The 13,158-nt window shown below is 37.2% G+C and overlaps 1 protein-coding gene across 2 annotated transcripts in view; it reads right to left on the bottom strand.

Moving 5' to 3' along the window:
• Positions 1-13,158, bottom strand: part of PIK3R3 (phosphoinositide-3-kinase regulatory subunit 3) — a 123,330-nt gene that overhangs the window by 90,551 nt on the left and 19,621 nt on the right. Inside the window, exon 2 of one of the 2 annotated variants that reach the window (XM_064589214.1) lies at positions 3,894-3,978. The exons of the other annotated variant lie outside the window; for it this stretch is intronic. The gene's annotated coding sequence lies outside the window, so the exon portion shown is untranslated. The remainder of the gene's footprint in view (positions 1-3,893; positions 3,979-13,158) is intronic. 2 annotated transcript variants of the gene reach the window in all.

Raw genomic sequence — 13,158 nt, 5'->3', positions numbered from 1 at the left:
TATATGCTTAATGCTACTGAACTGCACACTCAAAAATGTTTATGCTGGTGAATTTTATGGTGGTTTTAAAACTGTAATTAATTATATGGGCCTGATATTGTTTGGGTAGATAGATTTTTTTAAATTACTAATTCAGTTTTTTTTATGGCTAAAAGAGTATAAAGATTTTTAATTTCTTCTCAAGTCAGTTTTGGTAAGTTATTCTTAGTTGTTTTTAGAATGTGCTTTTGCTACTGAAGCTACCTTTTCATAGCTCATTAAAATGTCTATATTATCTTTACTTCTTTGTAGTTACCAGATGGGCCCTATTAGAAAGTATCAAGTATTCATTTAAAGCCATAAGCCATTATATATGGACTTGATCCTAAAATTAGACAAATTATAATGGTGACTACTTCTTGTAGAAATATACAGATGCCAATTATAGACGTCTCCAAATATAAAAACTGATAAATAATATATTTATACATGGCAATCCCTACTTTATGAGTAAAGTGAGATCATTCTTATTAAGTCCTTTCTGATAATTCTTGAAGATTCCTCATATGTAAAATGTTTTATATTCAAATGCTTCTTCCACTAAAACCACAGAATGAAAGTGCCAAGACTGGAGAAAAAGGTAAATGGAAATTTAACAACCCTAGAAAAAGTCCTTATTTTTCCCCTTTCAGCTCAGCATGGAAGAGCTAAATCCCTGGTTTCAGTCGCCTTTTAACTACTGTTTCAAATGAAGTGTTTTCTTCCATTAACCATAATAAGCACTCAAATATAAATGATTGTTTAAGGGGGAAAAGAACTAGATAGACAGATTTATAATTATATTTGAAACCTATTCTAGAAGGCCTACCAATGAGTTCATGATTCAACTTGCAAAGTTAGTTGGAAGACATTATTTCTTCCATTCCCTCCAAAGCAGTCTCAAAAGTGATGCACTAGAGATCCAGAAATTATGTTGGGTCCCTTTATGATATCTACAGATAGGCTTGGTCTTTCATTAAAAGTAAGCAAGAGGGGTACCTGGGTGGCTCAGTCGTTAAAGCGTCTGCCTTCGGCTCAGGTCATGATCCCAGGGTCCTGGGATCGAGCCCCGCATGGGGCTCCCTGCTCTGCGGGAAGACTGCTTCTCCCTCTCCCACTCCCCCTGCTTGTGTTCCCTCTCTTGCTGTGTCTCTCTCTGTCAAATAAATAAATAAAAATCTTTAAAAAAAAAAAGAAAAGAAAAGAAAAAAAAATAAGCAAGAAAAAAAAAGCAAGAATAGTATTTTTTTTTCTTATCGGAGTATTTTTTTTTCTTATCAGAGCAAAAGGCTCCAGAAACATGATACAGCCTATTATAAAGAATCTTTTTTTTAACGTGAAAAAAACAAGTCAAAGAGACCAAAAAATAAGACTAGCCTACATATCCTTCAGTCCAAGTTCAAATATAATCATCTCCAAAGTCTCTCTTCTACCCTAGTCCACAACATCTCCTTCGGCTGAACTTCTAAAGCACTTGTTGGTATCACTCTTTTGATAGTTATCTATTGCTCATATTATTAGTCACCTCAGAATCTGTTTTCTTAACTGGGAAATAAAAATTAGAGCAATAAAAGAGGAAAATATTAAGTAAGACTGCACATAAAACAATACCTGAGACAGTAACTTTTCAATAAGTACTATAAAAGTTACCTCTCTCTCTGCCATTTATCAAATTTATGACTCTGAACAAGTCACTTTTGCTAACTCTCATTTTCTTCATCTCTAAACTAGAAATAATGATCCCTGACAAATGACTGTCTATGCGCTAATAGGGATGACCAATACTCTTTGGTTTTCAGAGCATTTTTTCATCATTATGCCTAACACAATCCCTTAACTATTACAGTTGACCATTACTAACCCTTTGTACAATATACAACACTTTTGGGATGCCTGGGTGGCTCAGTCGGTTAAGCCTCTGCCTTCGGCTCAGGTCATGACCCCAGGGTCCTGGGATCAAGTCCCACATCGGGCTCCTTGCTCAGCAGGGAGCCTGCTTCTCCCTCTGCCTGACTCTGTCTCTCTCTCTCTCTGATAAATAAATAAAATCTTAAAAAAAAAAAAAAAAACATACAACACTTTTATTACCTTACCATTATAAAATAAGCACTTTATAAACTATAAACATAAATATCAATAGCTAGAAAATAGTTTATACGAATGTGTCATAATTTACTTAACTATTCCCTCAAAGTTGTGCATCAACTACTCTCTTGTCAGTATCTCCACCCAGCTTCTTGTTCTTTTACCACACCAGCCCAGTAAATCTCTCAGCCATGGGGAATCAATCCAACCATCTGCTGAATTCTGAAGAAAATCACAAGCTGGCAATTTGTGCCACTACAAATTTACGAGTCTCTACTTTTGAGATCAACTATCCTATTAGTAATTTATCTACATGCCTCTGATCAGTGACCTACTCCATCCCACAGTGATCAGCGGCTATGCCATATCTAAAGCCTAACCCTACACACCTCTTCTCTCACAACTGCCATCTGCCAGAAAGAAGAAACCTGATTTCACCCAATTTTCCAATCTACATTCTTCTTTGAACCCATCTTCTTCCTTCCAAGTCTTAGACAAAAGTATCTCTCCTCCTTCCCTGTGGTTATAATCTCTTCTCACCACCAAACCCATCCTTCCTGTTCCATCAAATCACACCCCATATAACTCAACTTTATCTCTACCTTATCATCTCCGCCAAAACATAATATACATACAACTCTTCTATCTTTGAAAAAAATTGTTTCTCAGATCTACATCTCTATCTAGCTACCTCTCACTTCTGCTTCACAGCAAGTTTTCTGAGTGGTCTATAATTGTAGTCTCTATTTTCTTACCTCCCACTCAACTCTTGAATCTAATTTGATTTCTACCCCATTCACAAAATATAATCTTGTTAAGGTCTTCTCAGCAACAGAGTCCAGCAGAAACTTTTCTATATTTCACAATCACTTTAAACTTTACACTGTTAGCCATTTTTTCCTTCTTGAAAGGGTCTCCCTGGATTTCCCCAGAGACCAGTTTCCTTGTTCATTTCCTACCTTTCCTGCTGCTTTTGAGTCTTGAATCTAGTCATGTTGGTTTAGCATACAATATTTCAAGAGTTCGCAACTACCTATAGGATAAAGTCCAAATTCAAACTCTTCATTCAGCATGGCATATAAGGCCCTTCATGGTCTGGCCTCTTTTTTTTTTTTTTTTTAAGATTTATTTATTTGAGAGAGGGGGAGAATGTGAGCGCGAGAGCAAGGGGAAGGGGCAGAGGGAGAGAGAAACTCAAGCAGCATGGAGCCCACAACCCAGAGATCATGACCTGAGCTGAAACCAAGAGTTGGACGCTTAACCGACTGTACCACCCAGGTGCCCCTCTGCTTACTCTTCTAAGCTCATTCTCCTATTACTTTCCCACAGGCACCTTTTACCCTAGCCACATCAAAAAGACCCACAGCTCATCCAAACACACAACACTTTCTCATGCCTGTACTTATGTTCCCTGTACTTCACAGAATACCCATTCCTTCCTCTCTCCCCTCCACCCCTTTCTCTCACCATACTCCTTTATAACCAGCTACTTTTGCGGGGGGGCGGGGGGCTAGGTCATACACAATTTTTTCTGTGAAACCTTCCCTCACATCTTTAGTCTAAACACCACTACTTCTTTGATTCCACAGAGCTTTTCTCAACCTTCTAATATAAAGCTTATTCATTATAGTTTAGCTATTGACTTGTCTTTGTGCTAAACTGTGAGCTCCTTGAGGATACACATTTTCTTATTTATCTTTTATATCACCAGTGTTGAGTGTCTCACAGAGAGAAGACACTCAATAATATTTGTTGAATTAATACATGAGATGATCAGCATTTAGGCTTACCAGAGAGAAGTGAAGATCCAAGAATAATAATGCTGTAAGTACAGCATGGAATTTTACTGAAGGCAGGGGGAAAAAAATGATCAGCCTGGAGAGAGAAAAAAAAATTTGAAATTTCCCATAGAAAAAGGTAAAATAGGCTAACAGAAAAAAAAAATGATAATCAGCCACACTTGCTACAAATATTAACTCATTGCTTCTTTTTGCCCAAAATTTTACCCATACGGATCTTAGAGCCAAATACACAATAGAGTCAGGTAGCTTCTAGCAAGTAAGATGTATAGCAGCCTCCAGCAAAACTTCTAGCATAAACCACTCGCCTTAACCTCTCTAACATTTTCTCACTGTTATCACAAAAACACAGACCTTCCAGAAAAGTGAGTACCTGCTACATGCCAGATACAAGCTAAGTATTACTTCATTATATGTATATGTATGTATATGTAATAATTTTATAATTCTTATAAAAATCTTTGTGAATTAAGTATTACTACTCCCATTTTATAGATGAGAACCGTTCAATGCCACATCATTGTTAAGCAGACTAAATTCAAACCAGTCTTCTAACAAAGTGTAATTATCTCTCAAGGCAGCAACTACATGAAATGAACATATGATCTGAAAGTTTCCAGTTGTCTTTCAGGCACCCTTACATCATGTGTAAGGCTAACTCTAAGCTAGCTTTCTACAGCAGATGTTGTAGAAAATTCAAGATAAGACATTCACCAAATTCATTCTCTGCTAGTAAGGGTCCTCTCTCTTTTATCCGTACTTCCAATTCCTCGTTCATCAAACCCTAAGAAACAGGGTTAGTGAAAATTTTATTCTCAAATTTAGAGTCTGTAAGGTAGATAGAATAATAGCCCTACAAAGATGTCTACATCCCAATCCCTGGAACCTGTGAATATATTATATTACATAGCAAAAGGGACTTTGCAGAGGAGATTAAGTTAAGAACATTGACACAGAAAGATTATTTTGGATTATCCATGTGGGCCAGAGAAATCAAAAAAGTCGTTATAAGAGGGAGGCAAGAATATCAGAGTCAGAGAAACAGATATGACAACGGAAGTAGAAGACAGAGAGATTTAAAGATGCAACATTACTGGCTTTGAAATGGAGTAAGGGGCCAGGAGCCAAGGAATGCAGGCAGCTCCTAGAACAAAGTGGATTCTTCTCTAGGGCCTCCAAAAGGAATACAGCCTGCTGACATCTTGATTTTAGGACATTTGACCTCCAGAACTGCAAGATGATAAATTTGAGTTGTTTTAAGCCACTAAATTTATGGTAATTCATTAAGGCAACAATAGGAAACTAATAAGAGTTTCTACTTATCAATGCCTGAGAGTAAGAGGCGATTAATTTTTTGTATTAAATTTAGTATTTACTTGGATTACTAGGATTGAGAATTCTGTAGTAAAAGTAAAAGTAAAAGATTTACTTTTAACTTTTTATATGTACTTTTGACATTGTTTTTGCTGTATAATAATAAATCTAGGACAAAAACTGTCCACAATCCTGTTATCAAATCAATGTTTTCATTGGATCATATTCTAGGTCTTTTCCTTCACCATATTCTATTTTTATGTACTTGTGGTAATATCAAGGAATGGATTTTGTAATCTATATTTTTACTAGTAATGCTTACTCCATGAGTTCTTTCCCATTTTGCTTCATTTTTTTCTGAGATCCTCTTAACCCGTTCTCCTTTTTAACCTCAGGTAAGCATCTTTTGCTGCTCCCGCAACATTTCAAAAATATTCCTGCATCAAGTTCTTTGTAATTGCTGCTCACTCTTCCTCTAATACCCTTCATTCAGCTTTCCCCACAACTCACTCCTTCAACTTCCTCCAGGTCTCTGCTCAAAATGTCATCTTAAGATATTTGCAATACATGTAAAAGACAAGAATATCCAGAATCTTTAACTCCAACAAACCAATAAGAAAAAAAGACAATGCAATAGAAAAATGGGCAAAAGACATGAAAAGGTGTCTCATACAAGAGAATAACCAAATGGTCAACATGTGAGAAGATGATCCACATTAGGAATAAGGAAAATGCAAATGAATTTAAACCATAATGAGATACCACTACACATTTAGATGATTTGCAAAAACGTAAATGTCTGACAACACCTAGGGCTAGTAGATGTAGTTAATGCTCAGATACCATTACAGATAGAAATAAATTGGCATTCTCTAGAAGGGCTGAGATACACATATTTTATAAACCAGAATTCTCAATCCTAGATATACCTTAGAGAAATGCATTCACATATGACATATGTGCAAAATCTTCATAACAGCATTGTCCATAATAGCCAAGATAGAAACTATCCAAATGTATTAAAAGTAGAAATAGGGGCGCCTGGGTGGGTCAGTCGTTAAGCATCTGCCTTCGGCTCAGGTCATGATCCCAGGGTCCTGGGATCGAGCCCCACATCGGGCTCCCTGCTCCGCGGGAAGCCTGCTTCTCCCTCTCCCACTCCCCCTGCTTGTGTTCCCTCTCTCATTGTGTCTCTGTCAAATAAATAAATAAAATCTTAAAAAAAATAAATAAATAAAAGTAGAAATAAACTATTCTACAACGAAATACCATATAATAAAAAAAAAAGAAACTATGGCTACATAAAAACAGTATAGATGGGGGCGCCTGGGTGGCTCAGTCGTTAAGCGTCTGCCTTCAGCTCAGGTCATGATCCCAGGGTCCTGGGATCGAGCCCCGCATCGGGCTCCCCGCTCGGCGGGAAGCCTGCTTCTCCCTCTCCCACTCCCCCTGCTTGTGTTCCCTCTCTCGCTGTGTCTCTCTCTGTCAAATAAATAAATAAAATCTTTAAAAAAAAAACAATATAGATGACTAAGCATAATAGTGAGCAAAATACACAAAAGCATACATACAGTGTAATTCCATATATAGCAAATTCAAAAACAAGCAAAACTAAAATATATTATTTAGGAATGCAATTATAAAGAAAAACAAGAAGATAATTACCATAAAAATTAAGTCAATGGTTTACTCTGGTGGGAAGAAGAGGGATATATGCCAAAAGGGCATGCTTTTGGCTTCTGGGAAGCTGGACATCTTCGACATCTTTATCTGTGTGGTAGTTACATAGTTGTTCACAAATGTCAATAAACTACATTTATGTTTATATACTATATAAACTACATGTATGTTTTATACACTTATTAGCATGTATTTTATTTCACAATAAGAAGGTTAAACCACCATATCAGTGAGGCCTCTATCCAGAATAAAACAGTTAATTCCTCTCTGCCCTCCATCCCCTTTAGCCAGTTGGGGTTTTTCTCCATACCATTTATCTTCGCCTAACATACTATATATTTACTTCTTAATTTATTGTCATACCTCCTCCTGCATAAAACAGGGACTATATTCCCAGCCATTAGAAGAGTACTTGGAATAAAATACACCTTTACACCTTTCTCTATGTGCATATAATGCTAAAAAAAAAAAAAAAAAAGTACGTATTTATATCTTTATTTTACAAAAATATTATACACATTTCTTTATAACTTGCTTGTTTTAATCTATAACCTCTCAGATATCCTTCTAGGTCAAGATACATAGATTTAACTCATTCTCTTTGGGTTGCATAATATTCCACAATAGAAGTATATTACAATCTATATTCATGCCCACTAATGATAGACATTCAGGCTATTTCCAGTTTTTGCCATTAAAAACAACATACTTTCATTTCTACAGAATAGATTTCCAGAAGAGAAATCTGACTAATTGCCAAACTTTCCAAAATGGCTATAGCAATTCACATTTTTACCAATACTGAACCTAACTCATGAATCTTAACAGTTTTCTTTTTTTTAATTTTTTTAATTATTAATATTTTTAAATTTTTTAATTATTTACATATAATGTATTATTTCTTTCAGGGGTACAGGTCTGTGATTCATCAGTCTTACACAACACACAGTGCTCACCACAACACATACCCTCCCCAATGTCCATCAACCACCCCATCTCCCCACCCCCTCCCCTCCATCAACCCTCAGTTTGTTTCCTAAGATTAAGAGTCTCTTGGGGTGCCTGGGTGGTTCAGTCGTTAAGCCTCCACCTTCAGCTCAGGTCATAATCCCAGGGTCCAGGGATCGAGCTCCACATCGGGCTCCCTGCTCAGCGGGAAGCCTGCTTCTCCCTTTCCCTCTGCCTGCTGCTCTGCCCACTTGTGCTCTCTCTCTCTGTGTCAAATAAATAAATAAAATCTTAAAAAAAAAAAAGAGTCTCTTATGATTGATCTCTCTCTGGTTTCATCTTGTTTCATTTTTTCCTCTTCCCCTATGATCCTCTGCCTTATTTCACAAATTCCACATATCAGTGAGATCATATGATAACTGCCTTTCTCTGACTTATTTCGCTTAGCATAACACCCTCTACTTCCATCCATGGCATTGCAAATGGCAAGATTTCATTTTTTGATAGCTGCATAATATTCCATTGTGCGTGTGTTTGTGTGTGTATATGACATCTGGGCTCTTTCCATAGTTTGGCTATTGCGGACATTGCTGCTATAAACACTGGGGTACTAGTGCCCCTTAGGATAACTACATTTGTATCATTAAGGTAAATACCCAAGTAGTGCAATTGCTGGGTTGTAGGGCATTAACAGTTTTCTTATAATTTATGCCCACTTGCAATGCAGCAAAAGTGGTCCTAAGAGGGAAGTATACAGCAATACAGGCCTACCTCAAGAAGAAAAATCTCAAATAAACAACTTAACCTTACACCTAAAAGAACAATAAACAATGCCTAAAGCCAGCAGAAGGAAGGAAATAATAAAGATTAGAGCAGAAATAAATGATATAGAAACTAAAAAAAACAAATCCATGAAACCAGGAGCTGGTTCTTTGAAAAAATTAACAAAATTGATGATCAGATTTATCAAAAAAGAAAATAGGAAGGGCCCAAATAAATTCACAAATAAGACAGGAGAAATAACCAACACCACAGAAATAGAAACAATTAAAAGAGAATAGTATTATTATTTTAAAGATTTTATGTATTTGAGAGAGAGAAAGAGAGCGTGTGCACGAGTGGGGTGAGGGGCAGAGGGAGAAGCAGGCTCCCCGCTGAGCAGGGAGCCCAGTGCAGGGCTCGATCCCAGGACCCTGGGATCATGACCTGAGCTGAAGGCAGATGCTTCACTAACTGAACAACCCAGGTGCCCCCTATTATAAGAACATTATGAAAAAAACTATATGCCAACAAATTGGACAACCTAGAAGAAATGGATAAATTCCTAGAAACATATAAATTACCAAAACTGAAACAGGAAAAAACAGAAAACATGAACAGACCAATAACCCATAAAGAAATTGAATCAGTAATCAAAAAACACCCAACAAACAAAAGTCCAGGACCAGATGTCTTTGCAGGTGAATTCACCAAACGTTTAAAGGAGTTAATACCTATTCTTCTCAAACTATTCCAAAAAAACAGAAAAGGAAGGAAAACTTCCAAATTCATTCTCTAAGGCCAGCATTACCCAAAACCAGGTAAAGACACCACTAAACAAGACAACTACAGGCCAATATCCCTGATGAACATAGATGCAAAAATCCTCAATAAAATATTAGCAAACCAAATCCAACAATACATTAAAAAATCATTCACCATGATCAAGTGGAATTTATTCCTGGGTTGCAAGCGTGGTTCAATATTCACAAATCAATGTGATACATACACCACATTAATAAAAGAAAGGATAATAACCATATGATCATTTCAATAGATGCAGAAAAAGCACCTAACAAAGTACAACATCCATTCATGATAAACCCTTCAACAAGGTAGGTTTTGAGGGAACATAACCTCAACATAATAAAAGCCATATATGAAAAACCCACAGCGAGTATCATCCTCAATGGGGAAAAACTGAGAGCTTTTCCTCTACAGTCAGACACAAGACTGAGATGTCCATTCTCACCACTTTATTCAGTAAAGTACTGGAAGTCCTAGCCACAGCAATCATACAGCAAAAAGAAATAAAAGGCATCCAAATCGGCAAGGAAGAAGTAAAACTTTCACTAGTGCAGTTGACATGATACTCTATATAAAAAACCTGAAAGACCACCAAAAAACTGCTACCACTGATAAATGAATTCCATAAAGTTGCAGGATACAAATCAACTTACAGAAATCTGCTGCATTTCTATACACCAATAATGAAGTAGAAGAAAGAGAAACTAAGGAATCAATCCCATTACAATTGCACCAAAAACAATAAAATACCTAGGAATAAACCTAACCAAAGAGGTGAAAGATCTATACTCGGAAAACTATATGACACTCATGAAAGAAATGAAGATGACACAAGAAAATGGAACGACATTCCATGCTCCTGGATTGGAAGGACAAATATTGTTAAAATGTCTATACTACCCAAAGCAATCTATACATTTAATGCAATCCCTATCAAAATACCAACAGCATTTTTCACAGAGCTGGAACAAACAATCCTAAAATGTGTATATGGAAGCACAAAAGACCCCGAATTTAGCCAAAGCAATCTTGAAAAAGAAAGGCAAAGTTGGAGGCATCACAATTCCGGACTTCAAGCTCTATTACAAAGCTGTCATCATCAAGACAGTATGGTACTGGCACAAAAATAGACACATAGATCAATGGAACAGAATAGAAAACCCAGAAATGAACCCACAACTATATGGTCAATTAATCTTCAACAAAGCAGGAAAGAATATCCAATGGGAAAAGGACAGTCTCTTCAACAAATGGTTGGGAAAACTGGACAGCAACATGCAAAAGGATGAGAGTGGACCAGTATACCATATACAAAAATAAATTCAAAATGGATTAAAGACCTCAATGTGAGACCTGAAACCATAAAACTCCTAGAAGAGAACACAGGCAGTAACTTTTTTGACATTAGCTGTAGCAACTTCTTTCTAGGCATGTCCCCGAGGCAAGGGAAACAAAAGCAAAAATAAGCTATTGGGACTATATCAAAATAAAAAGCTTCTGCACAGTAAAGGAAACAATAAAACTAAAAGGTAAACAACAGAATGGGAGAAGATATTTGCAAATGACACATCTGATAAAGCATTCCTATCTAAAATATATAAAGAACTTCTAAAACTCAATACCCAAAAAACAAACAATCCAGTTAAAAAGTGGGCAGAACAGACATTTCTCCAAGGAAGATATCCAGATGGCCAACAGACACATGGAAAGATGTTCAACATCACTGATCATCAGGGAAATGCAAATCAAAACCATGATGAGGTATCACCTCACACCTGTCAGAATGGCTACAATCAACAACAAAAGAAACAACAGATGTTGGTGTGAAAGTGGAGAAAAGGGAACCCTTTTGTGCTGTTGGTGGGAATGCAACCTGGTGCAACCATTGTGAAAAACAATATAGGGGTCCCTCAAAAAGTTAAAAATAGAACTACCCTACAATCCAACAATTGCACTGTTAGGTATTTACCCAAATAATACAAAAATACTAATTCAAAGGGATACATGCTTCTCGATGATTACAGCAGAATTATCTATAATAACCAAATTATGGAATCCACCCAAGTGTCCACCGATTGATGAATGGATGAAGAAGATGCACTATATATATACAATGAAATATTATTCAGCCATAAAAAAGAATGAAATCTTGCCATTTACAACATGGATGGAGCTAGAGAGTATTATGCTACGTAAGTCAAAGACAAATACCATATGATTTCACTCATATGTGGAATTTAAGAAACAAAACAAATGAGCAAAGGGGGGAAAAAAGAGAGAGAAAGAGGCAAACCAAGAAACAGACTCTTAACTACAGAGAACAAACTGATGGTTACCAGAACGGAGTTGGGCAGGGGGATTAGTTAAACAGGTGATGGGGATTAAGAAATGCACCACTGTGATAAGCACTAGGTGATGTATGAAAGTACGGAACCACTATACTACATACCTAAAATGAATATTACACTGTCTGTGAACTAACTGCAATTTAAATAAAAACTTTTTTTTTTAATGTTTTATTTATTTATTCATTAGAGTCAAAGAGAGAGAGGCAGAGGGAGAAGCAGACTCCCCGCCTAGCAGGGAGCCCGATGCGGGACTCGATCCCAGGACCCTGGGATCATGACCTGAGCCGAAGGCAGACGCTTAACCATCTGAGCCACCAGGCGCCCCTTAAATAAAAACTTTTAAAAAGAACATACAAAATAAAGTTTATGCCCACTTGCTTTAAAAAAGCTGCTTAAATAAGATGAAGCAAATTAAACATCTGGAAATTTTTTTTTTTAGTCAACTTTATCCCTAATGTGGGGCTCGAACTCATGACTCCAAGATCAAGAGTCCCATGCTCTACCAACTGAGCCAGCCAGGTGCCCCACTTCTGGAAATTTAAATCGACCTCAGCAACTAATAGCCTGGGAGTAGTCAAGGACCCACTGCAATCTCTCCCACACCTTTAGGAACTTAATTGTATCTGATTTACTACTATCTGCTCTAGGTTTCAAACCTAGAAGCAGTAAAAACTGTTGCCTTTTCCTCCCCCAATAAAGCCTAAGAGAAAAAGAACTCCTCCAAAAGGAGAAAATCTTTTCCAATTCACGTCTGCCTCATTTTGATTTAAGAAGCCATATGATCCAAACCTGTCCTTCCTTCTTAAACTGTGTCTCTTGGTTTATAGTACCATCATCTCCCAAGCCAGAAAACTAAAAGTCATTCTAGATTCTTTCATTTTTCTCAGGATAGTCTCTAAGTTTCATCAATTCTACTTTTTAAACAATTCTATTTATTCTCACTACTACTATCTTATCTTAGGCTTTTGGGGGGTTCTCTTTTTTAATGATTAGAAAATTAAATAAAAATACAATGTCCAGTTACAAATATTAAGTGGGTGTGGATGCAGAACTAGGGATCAGTAGTTAAGATTGGCTAATAGAGGGGCGCCTGGGTGGCTCAGTTGGTTAAGCGTCTGCCTTCAGCTCAGGTCATGATCTCAGGGTCCTGGGATCAAGCCCCTTATCAGGCTCCCTGCTTTGCAGGGAGTCTGCTTCTTCCTCTGCCTGCCACACCCTCTGCTTGTGCTCTCTCTCTCTCTCTGCCTCTGTCAAATAAATAAAATATTAAAAAGAAAAAAAAGGGGCACCTGGGTGGCTCAGTCGTTAAGCGTCTGCCTTCGGCTCAGGTCATGATCCCGGGATTCTGGGATCGAGCCCTGCATCGGGCTCCCCGCTCAGCGGGAAGCCTGCTTCTCCCT

This window comes from Mirounga angustirostris, unplaced genomic scaffold, assembly GCF_029215605.1.
Source record: "Mirounga angustirostris isolate CCGP_5_RB_7025 unplaced genomic scaffold, mMirAng1.0.hap1 SCAF_4, whole genome shotgun sequence".
Classification (NCBI taxonomy): domain Eukaryota; kingdom Metazoa; phylum Chordata; class Mammalia; order Carnivora; family Phocidae; genus Mirounga; species Mirounga angustirostris.
Note: the sequence above shows the minus strand (reverse complement) of the source record. Positions and strands in the feature narration are given on the sequence as shown.